The sequence below is a fragment of the Vicia villosa genome, unplaced genomic scaffold (assembly GCF_029867415.1).
Source record: "Vicia villosa cultivar HV-30 ecotype Madison, WI unplaced genomic scaffold, Vvil1.0 ctg.000291F_1_1, whole genome shotgun sequence".
Lineage (NCBI taxonomy): Eukaryota > Viridiplantae > Streptophyta > Magnoliopsida > Fabales > Fabaceae > Vicia > Vicia villosa.
In genome coordinates, this window is record NW_026705125.1 from 1015499 (window position 1) to 1032768 (window position 17270).

The window sequence follows — 17270 nt, forward strand, 5'->3', positions numbered from 1 at the left end:
AAACCATAAGAACCAAAAATGTTTTAAAAGAACATTTCAACATACATAATAATCCAAGAGATTAACAAAAAGCAAGTACGACAACATATAGGATTTTAACATAATGATAATGAAATGAAATGCAATGATATGATGATATGATGGAAAATGCATCCTAACGCCTTCCCCTTCTTCCTCTTCCTCTTTGAAATGTATGAGGTCGATCTTCTTCAACTTGTTCCAACAGATCCAGCACAGATAGGTTGAGAGTGTTGAAGCTTTGGCTTATGTTGGCATGACGATTCAGAGCAGTTTCTTCAAACTGATTCTGTCTGAGGGTCGAGTTGGATGCAAATGTCTCAAAATCGCTCTTGTGGTCTTGAACCGAGCTGTATAGCGATTGATATTGACGTTGTTGTTCATCATATCTATCTTGTTGAAGCTGCTGCATGGTTTGGAACTGGAGCTGTTGTGTTTCGAAATGTTGTTGTTGTTGGAGTTGCATAGCTTCAAGCATGGAGATGATGTTGGACTGATCCGGAGGAGGTGGAGCCGTGTATCCCCAAGGAATTTCTTCCTCTTGAGGAGGTACATATTGCCAATTTGAATCCGTGTCATGAGCTACATCTTCCATGGTGTGATCCTCATCATTGGCTATTTCTTGATCATTTCCCTCTTCTTCATTCCCTGCAATGTGACCAAATTCCGTAGGATCATCATAGTTGTAGATGATTTTTCCGGTGCCCTTTTGAATGAGATAGTAGGTTTTCCTATTTGGATCCCAATGGTATCCCATGAGGGTTAAGGTTGTTTGGGAGAAGTCTTGATTCTGTTTCATGTGAATGTATGACAATCCATCGAGTTTCATGCCGAAATGGTTCACAATTGTTTGAATGATTGATCCATAACACAGGGCTGTAGTTTTCTGTTGGACCTCATGAAATTTAGCAGCTAGGAAGTGAGGCCAATGTATACGCGTTCTATTTTGCAGCAGATACATGAGCACAACTTCATTCCTTTCAATTCTTGAATACCCTTCTGCCCTTGGTCGAATGATTCTTGAGATGACCCAATTTAGGAGCCTAGGATCTCGCTTCAGATGACCGGCTGTTATTGTTTCATTAGGTCTGTCAAATACGGAAGGGTCTTTGAGGATAGACTTCATGTAGGCCTCATGGTCATAGTTTCCCGGTACATCCCCGTCTTCCATACAGAATTCATCACCTACAATTTTCAGACCAAAGATACTAATCCAAGCCCGTTTGTCAACAACATGCGACCTAGAGCCCATTTTGAAACGGAAATTACAACCATCCCCTTTTGTAAATCCTGCATAGAAAGCCCTGACGGTATTTTCACAGTATGGAGTATCACATTGCACTAAGGGATGAATATTTTGATGTTCAATCAAAGCAGCGACATCGGGCATATGCATGTTTTCGACAAGATTTGGATCATAGGTATATTGCTTAACAATTTTTCTTTTCATCTGCCATTTCTCAAAATTTTCCCTACAATCAGGATGAACAAGAGCACTTACCGGTTGAGATGATGAACCAGAAGCAATTTCCTTTCCCTTTCTTGATTTTGGAGGCATGGTTGTTGATGATTTGTGTGAGAGGGATGATTTTTGACACTCTTTGAACTTTGAGGAATTAGGGTTGGCCGTACACAATGATGTGAGAATGAGTGGGAAAGAGAAGAGGAATGATTATGAATGAATGGGGATGGGTCGGGTCGACCAACAGACCCAAATTTGGAAATATTTGAACCAGTAGGTCGACCTAATTTAGGGCTGGGTCGACCTAACAGAGAAGCCTTTAAAAAATTGCAGATTAGGTCGACCTAAAAGGAGGGTAGGTCGACGTAACTGGGCATTTTGGCTAAAATGTTGAAAAAGGCTTGTGTAGGTCGACTCAGATGCAGGGTAGGTCGACCTAAGTTGCTTCAAATGTTTGAAATGCATTAGGGATGTTACTATATGATGCATTCATGCTTAGTTACTTGCTTGTATGCCCAAAACATGATATGTTATGAATGGAGATGATAAACACATATATGTAATTGAGATATATGGATAAACATACATGAAGTCACTATAAGCATGTTAATTGATAGCATATTATAGTATCAATAAAATTTTTGGAAGTGAACAATAAGCATGTTACCGCTTTCTCAATATGTAGGTGTTTTGTCATCATTGTGTGGAATCCTCTTGTTAGTGTGCCATACTCCTAGATTTGATGATGAATTGTCTTGATAGAATGTTTCACAACTTGATTGCTTGATTTTGCGAAAAACTCATCTAGTATCGATTACTTGATGTTCTCTCGGATGCGGGACAGGGTCCCAAACATTATTCTGCTTAGAATAGGTCTAAATTTCCTTGCAAAGCAACTTGCCAATTGCACATCAAGTAATGCGTCCTTTGTGTTTTTCGGGTTAACTTGTATTTGTGATGTATCTTATACATTTGTGGTGGCCAGGTCACCTACATTTCCTTTGCCAAGAATAGTTCTTCATAGATGAAATATCAAAAGTGATATGTCTCCCTTTATGTGTCTTGAGCATCAGCTATCAAGGGACCACCACCTTTCGGCGATGTCAAGACACTTTTCCTGCAAAGATTAATTTAGAGTGGAAGGTCCCCAATCTTCATTGGGTCTTAGATGGTGAGTACAGACATTGTTGCACTTAGGCAACCATTGAAATACGCCTTTAGGAACTAAGATTCTCCTAAACTTGCATTTTTCAATGGTATGTCCCTTTTTGCAACAATAGTGACATGTAATATGAGGAGAATATACCGTTTTACCGGTTGATGCTTTAGGTACGAAGGTGTATTTGCTATATGGCGGAGTATAAGATCTCTTGAATTTGTTTGAATCAACCGCAAAGGTCACTTTTGGTTGTAGAGCCTTGTCTAATTTGGCTTTTAGATTTCTCACTTCTTTTTGCCAAATGTGACATGTTTCACAACCAAACCATGATGTAGGATCGATTTCAACTTTATCCTTTTGAATGTCTAGCATAGATTGTTTTAAAGCTTCCATATCCTTTTCGGTCTTCTCAACTTTTGATTCAAGGTATGAAATTTTTTTCTTATTTGAGGCCAAAAGTTTGAAAGCTTCAATTGCATCTCTATGTAGTTCTTCAAAGGCTAATTTTAATTGAGCATGAGATACCTTATCTACAAGTTCAGGTTTAAGATGACTTACACGTTTCTTTTTCTTGTGTTGATGAGCCGTAAGACACAAATTTACTGATTCTTCTTCATCGCTTGATGAGCTTTCACTAGATGAATCACTTTCCCATGCTATGTAGGCTCTCTTAGATTTGTTATGACCTTTGCTTTGGTTCTTCTCTTTTTCCTTCTTAAGGTATGGACAATCCGGTTTGTAGTGACCGGCTTTCCCACAATTAAAGCAAGGGCCTTTTATTTTTCCTTTGTTGTCGTCATCTTGCTTTCTATAGTTGATCAAGCCTTTGTCAGAATGTTTTGCTCCATTTTTCTTTAGATATTTGTTGTATCTTCGCACAAACAGTCCCATTTTCTCATCATCGGAGTCTTCGTCATCACTTGTATCACTATCCTCTAGCTCTTGTCTTGAGGTCTTGGAGCTTGAAGCTTTTAGAGCTATTGACTTCTTCTCTACCTCTTTCTCCATGTTCTTTTCTTTCTTTGCCCTTTTCTCATGCATGTCAAGGCATTTAAGGTGTTGTTCATGTTCTTCTAATTTACCAAAGAGAGTGGTAATGTCTAAGGTGTTTAGATCATTTGCTTCCTTTATTGCTGTAACCTTGGGTTGCCATTCCCTGTTCAAGCATCTTAAGATTTTGTTAGTAGCAACTGCATTGGAAACAGGTCTATCAAGAGAATTTAACCGATTTTTCAGGTGAACGAATCTCTTCTGCATGTTTTCGATGGATTCACCATCTTCCATGTGGAAGAGTTCGAACTCTTGAGTTAACGTATTGATCCTAGCTAGTTTGACATCATCTGTTCCCTCGTGGGCAACTTGCAATGTGTCCCACATAGCTTTAGCGGATCTACAATGGGAAACGCGATAGTATTCATCAACTCCTAGAGCTGAGATTAGAATGTTTCTCGCTTTCCAATCGTATGCATATCTCTTTTCATCTTCAGCATCCCAAGTATTTTCTGGTTTTGGAACAACTGCACCAGCTGCATTTGTCATGGTGATCTGAAAGGGACCATTGACAATAGCTGTCCAGATGTTCCTATCAATTGCATTGATGTGGACACACATACAATCCTTCCAATAGCCATAGTTTTCACCGTTGAAAACTGGAGCTCTATTGTGAGCCCCTTTAGGTCTGGAAGCCATCTTTCCAATAAGTGTTTCACGTAGCACGGAATAAACCAGAGCTCTGATACCACTTGTTAGACGCTGGCCTTAGGATCTAGAGGGGGTGAATAGATCTTACACAGTTTTGCGGAATTAATTGAACTTTAAGCGGAAGTGATTCTGAATCGGCTCGCGTCTATTCCGAACCACTATTGAAACGATTGTATATGTGTTAAAACCACTAACCAGCTTGAGATAAACGATAAGAGAATACACTATAGAATCAATACGTCGCTCTATTGAAAATCAATTAACTTCTTATATGATGAACGACGTTTGCAATGCAGCAATAGTGAAATAAGCAAAAACACAAACACTTGGTGATAATGATCAAATTGATGGTGTTTCAATGTGTGATGGATTGTGATGTTTATATAAGTTCTTAATTCACAATCTTAACACTCGAATCGTTGATCAATTTGCTATTATAACCAAATATGAACAGAACGTAAATGAAAAGATAAAAGCGACAAGAACACGATATTTGTTTAGGCAGTTCGTCGATCGTCCTCGCTACGACTACGTCTGCCCCCAATTCCAAACTGAAATTGGTAAATCTTTCATTAATGTTGAAAGCAGTTTATACAAAGAAGATAACAAAGCGATAAACCATAAACCAATTATGTCGATCCTTTGAATCTTCTTCCCCCTTAATCTTGAGTCAGATCAAGGTGATCCAAGAGCTTCACTTGATCCCTTTTCTGCAGTGTCTTGAATTGCCTTGAACCCTTGTTCTTCAATCTTCACACTCAGATGGATCCTCGATGAAACCTCTTGATAAAACCCCCCAAGAAACACCTATCTTGGAGGACAAAACCCGCAGATTTTATTCACCAAAAACCCCACAAATCTTCACCCATTAGGAATCTTCAATTCCGTTCCATGGACGTTATCGAACTCGATCACTAACCCTCAACGCAAGAATGATTATGTGTAATTGTGTTGGAGATGACGAAGAACGAAGATGAGAAGCCTTTGTGTATCTTTCAGTTTTTGGTGTTGTTTTCAATAATTGAACCTTGGACAATATATATGAGTTCCTATCAGTTGGAGCCAAGAATAACAGACATTTTGGCATTTTTGATCAGTTAGGTCGACCTCTTGTAGAGCTTAGGTCGACCTAGCAGAGGTGCATTAACTTGAAGTGATTTTGCTCCTAGTTAGGTCGACCTGTTTGGGAAGTAGGTCGACCAAAATTCTCTTCAAATGAGTTTTTTTTGGAATATTTCTTCAGTTTAGGTCGACCTAGTTGATGTGTGGGTCGACCTAGCAGAAGTATGTGAAATTTTCTCCATTTTAGGTCGACCTAGGTTGACAGTAGGTCGACCTAGCTGCTGTTTTTTTGCATTTTTCTTGTTTTGCTTGTGTTGGGTCAACCTATATGCATAGTAGGTCGACCTGCTCTGTCACAAATGACCGATGCTTGCTTTTCCTTGAGTTCTTCTGCTTGTCCCTTGTTGCTTGTATGCTTATTGAGTTTGCCATGAATCAAAAACATCTTTGTGATTGTGATCTTGTATTCATAAGAACTTCTGCCAAGCAGGAGAACTGGGGTGAGAGAGTGTCACCTTGTCTCACCCCCTGAGCAGTTAAAGTAGAGCCTTTTAGAGAGTCATTAAATGCCACTGAAAGTGAAGCAAAAGCTATAATTGAGTGAATACAGTTGCATAATATGTTTGAGAAACTATACCTCCTGAGCACATTGAGGAGGAATTTCCAATTGAAGGTATCAAATGCATTGGAAATGTCCACTTTCATGATTAAATTTCCTCCATGTTGTTTGTTTTCTCTGAGGTTAGCAGCTTCTAAGACTAAACATATATTATCTTTTATATTTCTTCCATGAATGAAACCTTGATGTTCTTGATTAACTAGAAAAGACATTAAAGAAGCAATCGTGTCAGCTATGATCTTAGAGATTATTTTGAACTTGAAGTTCGCATGGGATATGGGCCTGGAATTATCCATAGAGCCAACTCCTTTGATTTTAGGAATTAGGATAATTGTGTTTGCATTGTAATTGGGGAGGATTCACCCAATTGTGAAGAATTAAAGCAAAGAAATATGTGAATATAAACATCATACATCGTTGGAAGGTTGTAGGGGTGTTGCATAGTCCGAATGGCATTCTTCGATAGGCGAATGTACCATAGGGGCATGTGAAAGTTGTTTTCTCCTGATCGTTTGGGTGAATATGGATTTAGAAAATGCCTGAATATCCATCTAAATAGCAAAAATAAGAGTGCTTGGCTAAACGTTCCAACATTTGATCGATGAAAGGAAGGGGAAAATGGTCCTTCCTGGTTACTTTGTTTAGATTCCTATGGTCTATGCACATGCACCATATGTTTTCTATATGTTTCACTACATGTTCTCCCTTTTCATTTTGCACAACTGTGACACCTCCTTTCTTTGGCATGACATGAACATGACTAACCCATTTGCCATCATGGATTTGGTAAATGATTCTAGCTTCAAGTAATTTTAACACTTCTCTCTTTACTACATCACTCATTATTGGGTTTATTCTTCTTTAATGCTCTTTAGAGGATTTAGAGTCTTCGTCTAGCATAATCTGGGGCATGCACACGGATGGACTTGTCCCTTTTAGGTCACATATGGTGTATCATGGAGCCGCAAGGTATTTTTGTAAGACTCCCAAAAGTGGATTAGTTTTATCACTGTTTAGATTCACGTTTACTATAATTGGACGGTTAAGCTCTTCATCAAGGAATTCATATCTCTGATTCTTAGGTAACTCCTTAAGTTCTATCGAGGGTTTCTTAAGGTCGGGTATGTAATTGGGGTAAGTGTTAAACATTCGTGAAGGTTGTCGTCTATACACGGTGTATATGCTTTTATTCCATCATCTTGCATTATAGGTGTAAAGGGTAGTTTTATTGTATCGATAGGTTCCTCTTTGTCCAATTCTCTGATACATTCGTCGATAATGTTAATAGCACAACATGAGGCATCTATGGCGAGAGCTCTCAGAAATTTGGATAGGATGAACTCGACTTTCTCGTTACCTACTTTAAAAGTCATTTTTCCTCTCTTGACATCTATCATGGCTCTTTCAATTGATAAGAATGGCCAACCTAGAAAAATAGGAATATCGTCGTCCTTATTAATGTCCATTGCTACGAAGTCTGTAGGAATATAAAGTTGGCCGATTCTAATTGGAATATCTTCTAATATACCTATAGGATATTTAACTGATCGATCAACCAACTGAAGGGACATCCTTGTGGGTTGCATATCTCCTAGGTTTAATCTTTCACTAACAGCTAAAGGCATCAAATTTATGCTTGCACCTAAGTCCATAAGTGCTTTGTCAATAACATGTCTTCTAAGAACGCATCGTATAGAAAAACATCATGGATCTTTCTTCTTTTTGGCTAATTTGTTCTCAGCAATCGCATTGCACTCCAATGGTTTAGGATCGTCAAGCTTGTGCTTGTTCGTTAAGATGTTTTTCAAAAATTTAGCATATGAAGGAATCTGAGTGATAACTTCGGTGAAGGGTATTTCAACGAGTATTTTTTCATTTACCTTCACAAATTTCTTATATTTGGTGTCTTGTTTGGTTTGTTAGCCTCTGCAGATATGGAATTGGTGGTTTATAAGGCGGCGATGGTACATATGTTTGACTCCCTTAGTTATCACTCACTGCTTCTTTATCTATATACATATAATTTATTTAAAAAACATCAGATTTATTAATTTAAATAAAAAATATTTGATTTATTAATTAAAAAAACTTCTAATCTATTAATTTAACTAAAAAAACGTTATACTCATTAATTTAAAAATATATGAGATTTCTTAATGTTAAAAAAATTAAAACATATACACATAATTTATTTTTTTAATTTATAAAACATCAAATTTATTAATTTAAATAAAAAAAATTATTTATTAATTAAAAAACTTCCAATTTATTAATTTAAATAAGAAAAGTTATTCTTATTAGCTTAAAAAAAACCTCAAATTTATTAATTTAAAAAACATAAGAATTAATATATATATATATATATATATATATATATATATATATATATATATATATATATATATATATATATATATATATATATATATATATATATATATAATTCATATTGATTTGAGATGAAAAAAGAAACTTTAGTTTTTCATCTGAGAGACCTATTAGATAGTCTATTTAAATGGTTAAAGTAAAAAAAAAAAATTTAATTTGAATACACTAATGAGTAAAGAAATTTTACACGTGGTTGTGATGTAATGATAGTGTAAATTTTTTTACATTTATAATGCATAACAATTAAATTTTTTAAAAAACTTCAAACTTACATTAAACCCAACAATAAACGTGAAAGTAGAAAAAGTGTTACAAGGAGTATTAAGTTTGCAATACAACTCATTTATATGTTGGTGGTCGAAGCATTGGAACAACTATCCTAGCGTGCATTTGGTTTTGTGGTAAAAAAATTGATTTAGAGTTAATTGATTATATAAAATTGATTTAGAGTTTGATTATATAAAATTGATCCTGGATAAAAGTGAGTTAAAAGTAAAGTGATTTATGTTTGGAGAAATTCTTGCAAAAATAAGTTGAACAACAAATTTCAATGTGAAAATTACGTTTTTTCTTGCTAATCAAATTCATTGATATTGAGTACAAGGGGTACTCTTCCCACATACAATTGAATACTGTTACACAAAGATGCAGAATTTAAAAAACAGCATGATATAACAACACATCAAATTCTCATCATACACTCTAAAGGGACAACAAACACGTTTGATTAAAAGCTACAAACCTTAGCTTCAAGTAGAATCAATTCTACTTAAAGATCAACCAAACACACATCAAAATTAATTCTAGAAATCCAAAATCAACTATGAATATCTCAAACGTGAAGCCAAATATAAACCTAATCTAGTCTTCATAAATGTATCCTTCGAGATACTCGCTAAGACAACGCATATGTCTAATGTGATGCTTCAATCCTCCTCATCATTGTCATTCTTAATATGAAAACTCGAAGAAAAAAAATAATTATAAACAATATTTAATTAATTCTATATAAAAGGCAAACACAAAGAAAAAATAATTATTAATAATATTTAATTAATTCTATATAAAAACACATAAGGGGGCAAAATTGTCAGTACGTTTTCATTTTTCATTAAATTTATTCCTCCTAGGTTTTAGTATTTGATAGGAAGGTTGGGAGAAGTGGAGAACCCACGCCGCGTGAAACACATGTGAAACACAACGGTACTTTTTCTCTCAGTATCTAGTATGTCCGCGTCTAGTTGAATTTTGAAAGAATTGTTCTACTACTCACAAGTAAATTCGTAGTCCAGATCTCACTCACAATTTAATGAATATAATTAGATGATATTACTGATCATTCTCTCTTTCAGATTCACACCTGGAGAATTATTTTACTACTCTCGACTCTCGAGTGAATCCGTCATCCAGATCTCACTAATTACTAAACGAGAAAATAAAAAGGGAAATGGGCTGTTTTAAACCGATAAACGGGACCGTCTCTTCCACCAACCACCGTGACTCATCCTCACTGCCACCATCAGAGTCACCGTCTTTCTCACCAATCACTACTACTCCTTGCCGAACACATGAGGATTTTGTTATTTTATGACTGAATCAACACAATTTTGTTGCCAGGTAACTTTTCATTTTTGTTTTATTAGGGTTTGCTCAGGGTTCCGAATCCTGACTTTGTTGTTTCGAAATCTGACTTAGTGCAGAAGACTGAATTCCTCGAGGATCTTCTAGTGGTTCTGCTGTTGCCGGTGGTGCAAGGTGGTGCAAAGATTGTTGATTTCTCTTTAGGTCATCCATTCTTCCATTCCATGTGCTATTTTGAGCACCACTTAGTTGATATTTTGTAGTGCTGTTAAGTTTTTTCTTTAAAGTTAGGATACTCTTCCGCTCCATGAGATTAATGATCTAAATTTGTTGTTAAAATTATAGGAATTGATACAGCAGCAAGTGCAAGAATGCCTACATCATTTTGTGGAATTTTTAGAACTGATTCAGCAGCAGGAATTGATATAGCTTCCTAAATTGTTGAGCCCTTATTCTCTGAAGTGATTTTCTTATTCTCATATTCACATCTAGGATGTTTGCTAGGGATCCAAAGATTCTTTTGCAATCTCCACAGGTCACACCTGTTAGACCTACTCAGGTTGTCATTGCATAGGATTGTTTTCAGCTTTCGACTCTTCCTTACGATGTAGTTCCACATACTGTCATCAAAGCAGTACAAAAGTTGTGTGGAGGTAAATGTTCGATATCAATTCAGTATAATTATATGTTATTTTGTCCAATTTTAGTTAACCGACAATTTTTGTTGATGTATCTCTATCCACAGCTGCAGATGATGTAATCAGACATGAAATCCTTGGTGAATATATGAAGGCTAAAGTTTTGGGTTTGAAACATTTCATGAGTGAAGAAAACATAAATCAAGTATACAAGATACCATCACTCGCTGCACTTTCAAGTTATCTTACTATTTATGACATAGGTATGAATTTAAGAATAACCATGGTGAAAGGATCAATGCAGTCAAACCTGATTTAGGTCCCAGAATTTTAGAACGTGTATCACAACAGGGGAGCCTATTGATATTTGTCATTCTATAAAAGGGGATTGCATGGTGCTCTTACTTCTCTTCTTGGGGTATTCTTTTTCTCTCACACCCTTGGCATGCATTGTTTGTCTATAAGTCAGTTTAATAGTTTGTGTGAAAATTTCAGGATTTCGGTGTTCTCGTGATCCCGTTCCAGCTTGTTATACAATTGAAATAGCTTCTTTGGGATTGAAAGTTTGAGGTGATGTTAGGAGGTGTTGTTGTGTGGTGTCTACTGATGTTTATGAGAATTTGTTGTTTTTTCCAACTATTCAGTTGATTAAGAATAGGTACAGATTGATGTTGTTGGTTGAGAGAGGGAAAAATGTTATGAGTGGAATAAGAAAGTTAGATGGGTTAATGTTTTTGATCCCGGTGATGAGTTTCCTGAGCCTGCCGAGTATATACTGATTTTGTTGGAGTTCTTAAGGTTGCTGTGCAAGCATATTTTCTTAATATTTGAGTAAAGTGAGTTTAGATATTTTAACTGAGAAATTCGAGACAAAATTGGTCATATACAATGTGAAACACCGACACTAGACTAGACTCGACGTCACACAAACACCAACAATAGTAGATAAATATTCAGGTTAAAGTTTTCAACCTAGTCTAACCGCCACACAGTTCATTAGAATTTATTGTGTTTTCTATCTAATTGCTTCATACTTTATTGGGTTCTTTTTGCATGGACAATGGAAAGAAGTTTTTGTGGCTTTTGCCTTCTTGATACATATAGATACTATATCTCTTTTGCATGAGATTTTAATTGTTGATTAGATTACTTGTTACTGGTTCCTTGCACTTATATATTTAGTTCATAATGCCGATTAATGAATATTTTGTTTTCATTTATTTCTTTCAGGATGATTAATGAATATTTTGTTTTCATTTATTTCTTTAGCCCTTTCCACCTTCCGCAACACTACTAATGCTATGCTTTGGCTGGTTGGATGGTTAATGCCTCATCAACTATACCTGTCCCACATCCTACATGATTTACAGAATCAAGGTTAAAAATTTGGTTTTCTTTATGTCCTTTATCCTAAAAAAATGTGTTTACCTTGATTTTGCCTCACATCACAAGTCTACACATCTTAGTTTTTTCACTTGTTTAGCTTCATTTGAACAAAATTATGGTAACTAGTGTCCTAGCAATTCAAATTGCATTTATAAAACAAAATTATGTAACTAAGTGTGCAAGATAGCATGTTTTGAAGTTTTTTCTTAGTGTTTTAAGTGTTAGAGGGTTATTTCTTAGTATTTTAAGTGTTAGAGGGTTAGACATTCTGAAGTTTTGATCCTGTCATTTGGTTAACAGTGTCTAGCGTCCAAGAACACCTTCAACCACTCCTGGAATGGTTTAGGATCAGTAGGATCAGAATAATGATCACTTCTATGGAGGAGGTAATAATCTTCAGTTTAAATATGGTTAGGATCAGAATAATGATCACTTCTATGGAGGAAGTAATAATCTTCAGTTTAATATAATTAGACATTTATGTCATCTTAGGTTTCTTATCCTTCAAGGATCTTCAATGACAAGCAACCCGTCATAACCCGGCCCAACCGATTAAGAAAATGGGCGGGAATGACTTATATTCTTCGGCTTTAGGTAGTGCTATTAAATTATTTTCCATTCCCTATGTCTAGGGATCAAATAGTATAGATGTTGGATCATGAGTATCATCCCAATTTTTCTAAAGAAATTTTAGTATTCTTTGAGCATCATGATCTAGTTGTACATTGAAAAGCTCCGATTACCCACATAATTTACACAATAAATTAATGGTGATTTAATTAGAAAGCTCCTATAATCCACACAATAAATTTGATGGAAAGTTGTTGATTTAATATTTTCTTACCATCAAATTCCAATAGAAGTGCATTTTAAATAAGTGATTATCGCCTACTATAGCCTGGATATGGGTTTTTTCGTAAAACAGATATGGTTTTGCGTAAAACAAACCCAACATACATTTGCCATAAGCGGTTTGCATTGGATTCACATTTTCTAGAAAAAGATTTGGATCTCATCAATTTAGAACTTTCTTGAAGACAGATGCCAATTCAAACATCTCAAAAATGTGTTGCATTTGAAAATTATCTGTATGTTGATATTTTAAAAGCACATCATAGCAGAGTAATATTACTTCCTATTACTTCTTGTGTATCATGATAATGAACTATCTTTAAGAAACATTTTAAGATAATTTCGAAAGTAGTTTCAAATATAATATATTTAGAACTTATCCTAAGAGAGAGTGTGCTACATTATTATAGTGAATTTGCTATTGCATATCACATAATAAAATACTTTTGCACCAAATATATATTCGGGATATATCTGAGTGGGTTATATTCTTGAATAGTTCAAAAGTATTTTGATAAGTGATATGCAATAGCGAATGCGCTATCATGTATCACACTCTCTTATATGATCATGTATCACACTATAATATGATTATGTATCACACTATAATATGATCATGTATCACACTATAATATGATCAAGTATCACATTCTCTTATAGGATTAATTTTTAAAATATTATATCTAAAACTACTTTCAAAATTATCTTTAAAATATTTTTAAAAAATACCTCATCATCATAAGGAAGTAATATTATTATGCAATGATATGCTTTTAATTTCGAAGCTCTAAATTGATGAGATCTAAATCTTTTTCATGGACATGCGTTGCAAACCCCCTATATGACAAATATATGATATGGGTATTTTGAAGATCTAAATCGGGTATTTTGAAGCTCTAAAAAAATTTAGATCTCATCAATTTAAAACTTAAATTGATGCAAACCCCCTATATGACAAATCTATGTTGGATTTGTTTTACGAAAAATCCCATATCCAGACTATTGTAGGCGATAATCACTTATTTGAAATGCGCTTGTATTGAAATTTGATGGTAAGAAAATATTAAATTTTGGAAATCACCATTAATTTATTGTGTGGATTATGTATGGATAATCGGAGTTTTTCAATGGACAACTAGGTTATGATGCTCAAAGAATATTTATATTTCTTTAGAAGAATTTGGATGATACTCAAGGTACATAGAAAAATCTATGGTAAATGTATGTTGAATCTGTTTTACGCAAAACTCGAAATCCCATGTCGAGACACAACCTGCAAATCCAAAAACATCAAAACCTTACCGTTATGATGTCAATCTTCTCAATAAAATAAAGACAATTGAAGAACTCTAATGCTCTTGAGCTGAAAAATCCTTTTATTCAGAAAGTAAAAGACATTAGCATGCTTTTATTGAAAAAGGTTGAGAAAAAAAATTGTAGGTAATAATAATATACAGGTTGACTTACTAACTACTAAGTGAGCTCTGGGAGATGGGGTTTTGCTAAATTTAGATGGACAAGGATTAGGGGTGGACAAGAATCCGGTAACTCGGTCCAAACCACCCGAACTCGAAAAAAAAGAAAAGAAACAAGCGGTTTAACACGGGCATACGGGCCCACGAGTGACTAACTCAGTTTAAGGTGGTTTATAATGGGCGGATCGGGTAAGATTAACTGAAACAAGGGTACCCGGACCTGCCCATACCCATTAGCTGCACGATATCGTTTGGATATGCAGTACCCTCAGTTCCCCCTCACTCTCGTTTCTCTCGTCTCTCACTCTCGACTGAATCCCTAGCACTATCCACCACTTTTTTTCTCTCACTAACCACCGTCTCTCTCTCATCAGCCAACGTCTTTCGACTTTTTCTCATCAACCACAATGACTCAACCTCACCGTCACCATCAGTCACCATCTCTCATACAAACCAACATGATTTTGTTGCAAGGTAACCTTTTTATTCAGTTTTTCATTTTTATTTTGTTAGGGTTTCGAATCCTGACTTTGTGGTTTCGCATTCTAACTTAGTTGTTTCGATTCTGAGTTTGTTGTTTTGTTTTTATGATAGTTTTATGAGCACAACTCTTACTTTTCAACAGGTTTGTTGTTTCTGAATCTCCTGTTGAAGCTTATGTCGTAAATAGATGAAACCTAGTACTTTGAATTTACTAAAAGAGACTCAGAAGGCACATTCATCAACTCCCGGTTGCTTACAGTAGGACTACGGAAAAATATATTTTTTGGTGTAGGACATAAATATTATTAACTTTTCTGTTATTTTATCAATACATAATAGATTTGTCATTTCTAAATATTTTTTGGGGTTAGGCAGGGACAGAGCTTGTTCACTTTCTAAAGTTGCATATTGATCTTCTCAGCTTCATTTTGCTGCTACCAAAGATGCCATATTTCGGCATTTTAATAAATTTGGGGAAGTACTGAAAGCTGTTATAGTTACTGATTCAATAACAGGGCAGTAAGAAGTTTAAGATGTTCTTACACATTATATATGTTTATCTGTTCAAGATTTTTCTATTCCTCTATATCATTTCACTTTTTTTTGAAGCAGTGCAGCTTATGTGGAGTTCACGCATAAAGAAGCAGTAGATAATGCATTATCATTGAATCTATATGGAAGTGAATAAAACTGTCAAAGCAAATTTCAATAGGAAGTGAATAATAATAATAATGCTTTATCAAAGTGAACACCCATTTTAAGTTCTAACAAAACTGAACACAATGTTTGTTATTTCTTTGAATCTATATGTTTTATGAATAAATGGATAGTTTCTTCCTTTGAATTTTCAGTGTAGAATTGCTAAACTTTCAGTTTCTTTGACATTAATTGGCCAAATGATTTGTCTTTCTTTTAACGCGTTAACTGGTAGAGCTGATGATGCTAAGCTTTTCTTTAATCCAAAGAACTTGGGAGGAAAGCTAAGTTATACTGATCATAATCATAATCAAAATTATGATCACCCTCTAAATCAAAATCCTAATTCAGAAGGTTCAAACCAAAATGAGTTTTTGAGCTTGGATAGTCACCATGATCGTGGAAGAAAAATGGACAAATTTAAGAAAAGTTCCACTTTACCTACAAGATTTGCTTCATCATCTTCATCTACTTCGATGGATCATTATCAACAACAAGGTGTGGAGTATAGGAATTCATAAGGTGGTATGTACTTAGATGTTATGGAGATCTTTTTGGAGTGAATGTTGTTGGGAAGCATGATTTAGAATTTGTAACTAGGAAAAGCTAGTTATGTGTTTCTTTTTCATGTGTTTGTTTTTCACTATTGTGTATGTGTTTTCTTATGTATTCCTCTTAATGAAACTTTATTAATGATCGTTATGTCACTTGCATTTTTTTACTAAGTAGCCAAAAAGGAAGAAACTAACTAAGCATATTTTGGTAATTGTAGGCTGCAGTTGGATTTAAGTAGTTTAAAATGTGTTATTAGGCTAAACAAAAAATCACTCCAATAACCCGATTAAACGGCTTCTATTACTCTGCGGCTCGTCATAACCCAACCCGGCCAAACCGAGGAAAAACCATTGTGCTATATTACAAAAACACTCTAGTGTTGATTCTTTTGTCGGTGCTACTCATGGCAGCTCGATTTTTCATATAATAATAGTAGAAAATAACTATAGAATACTGATATCAAGCAACTAGACTACAAATACTAAATGCATAAGATCAACAAAATCCTCCATGATTATCCATAAGAGAAGAATATTGTTAAAATTATAATATTCAATTAATTAAACTCTTGCATGAGGTTCATATTGCACAAGCCATCATGAAAATCAGATATCTTAGGTTAGTTTTTGTGACGGCAAATATCTTAGGTGAGTTTTTGTGACGGGTGAATCACATGAGTTAGACGTACGATACCTATTGAATATTGACGTATTTTTCCAGTCATTTGAATTCCTCCATTTAACCCTTATTTAGCCTAAATTATGAACCACTATCCCAATTTTATTTCATAAATCTCCTCATTTGTTAATATTAACACATTACATGAATATGAGCCTACTACATAACAAAACATGAAACACAAGTTTTCAATAATGAATGTAATTGCGTGTGTGATCTAGTGGTAAAAGCTTAGGTTTTGAGGGTGTGCTCCCTTCAAGGTCTCGGATTCAAATCCGACTAAATATAGACACAGTTCTAAAAATGTTAATTGAAATGGAAGTTTAAGCCAAATACTTAACAGAAGGAAAAATTATATATTATGAATCAAAAAAGACATTTATCCTGTTTCTCATACTCGCATTGCAAGTTGAGTTCAGCACAAGAAAAAATATGATTCACATAGCACAATTAAAGTAAATCAAACATTAAACTCACATTAGGCACATATTATCCATCAACACATCCAACACTCGTA

At 34.8% G+C, this 17270-nt stretch overlaps 1 long non-coding RNA gene across 10 annotated transcripts; it reads left to right on the forward strand.

Annotated features, from left to right (window-relative positions):
- Positions 1-9514: 9514 nt before the first annotated feature.
- Positions 9515-16218, forward strand: LOC131626488 (uncharacterized). 10 transcript variants are annotated; one of them, XR_009291162.1, is made up of 7 exons: positions 9565-9684; positions 9762-10026; positions 10110-10194; positions 10336-10643; positions 10736-14815; positions 14967-15112; positions 15196-16218. It is a non-coding gene; the product is annotated as an uncharacterized LOC131626488 (long non-coding RNA). The 10 variants fall into 10 exon arrangements; XR_009291163.1 differs by having other exon boundaries at positions 15200-16218; XR_009291167.1 differs by having other exon boundaries at positions 10736-12400; positions 14716-14815; positions 14967-16218.
- Positions 16219-17270: the final 1052 nt, after the last annotated feature.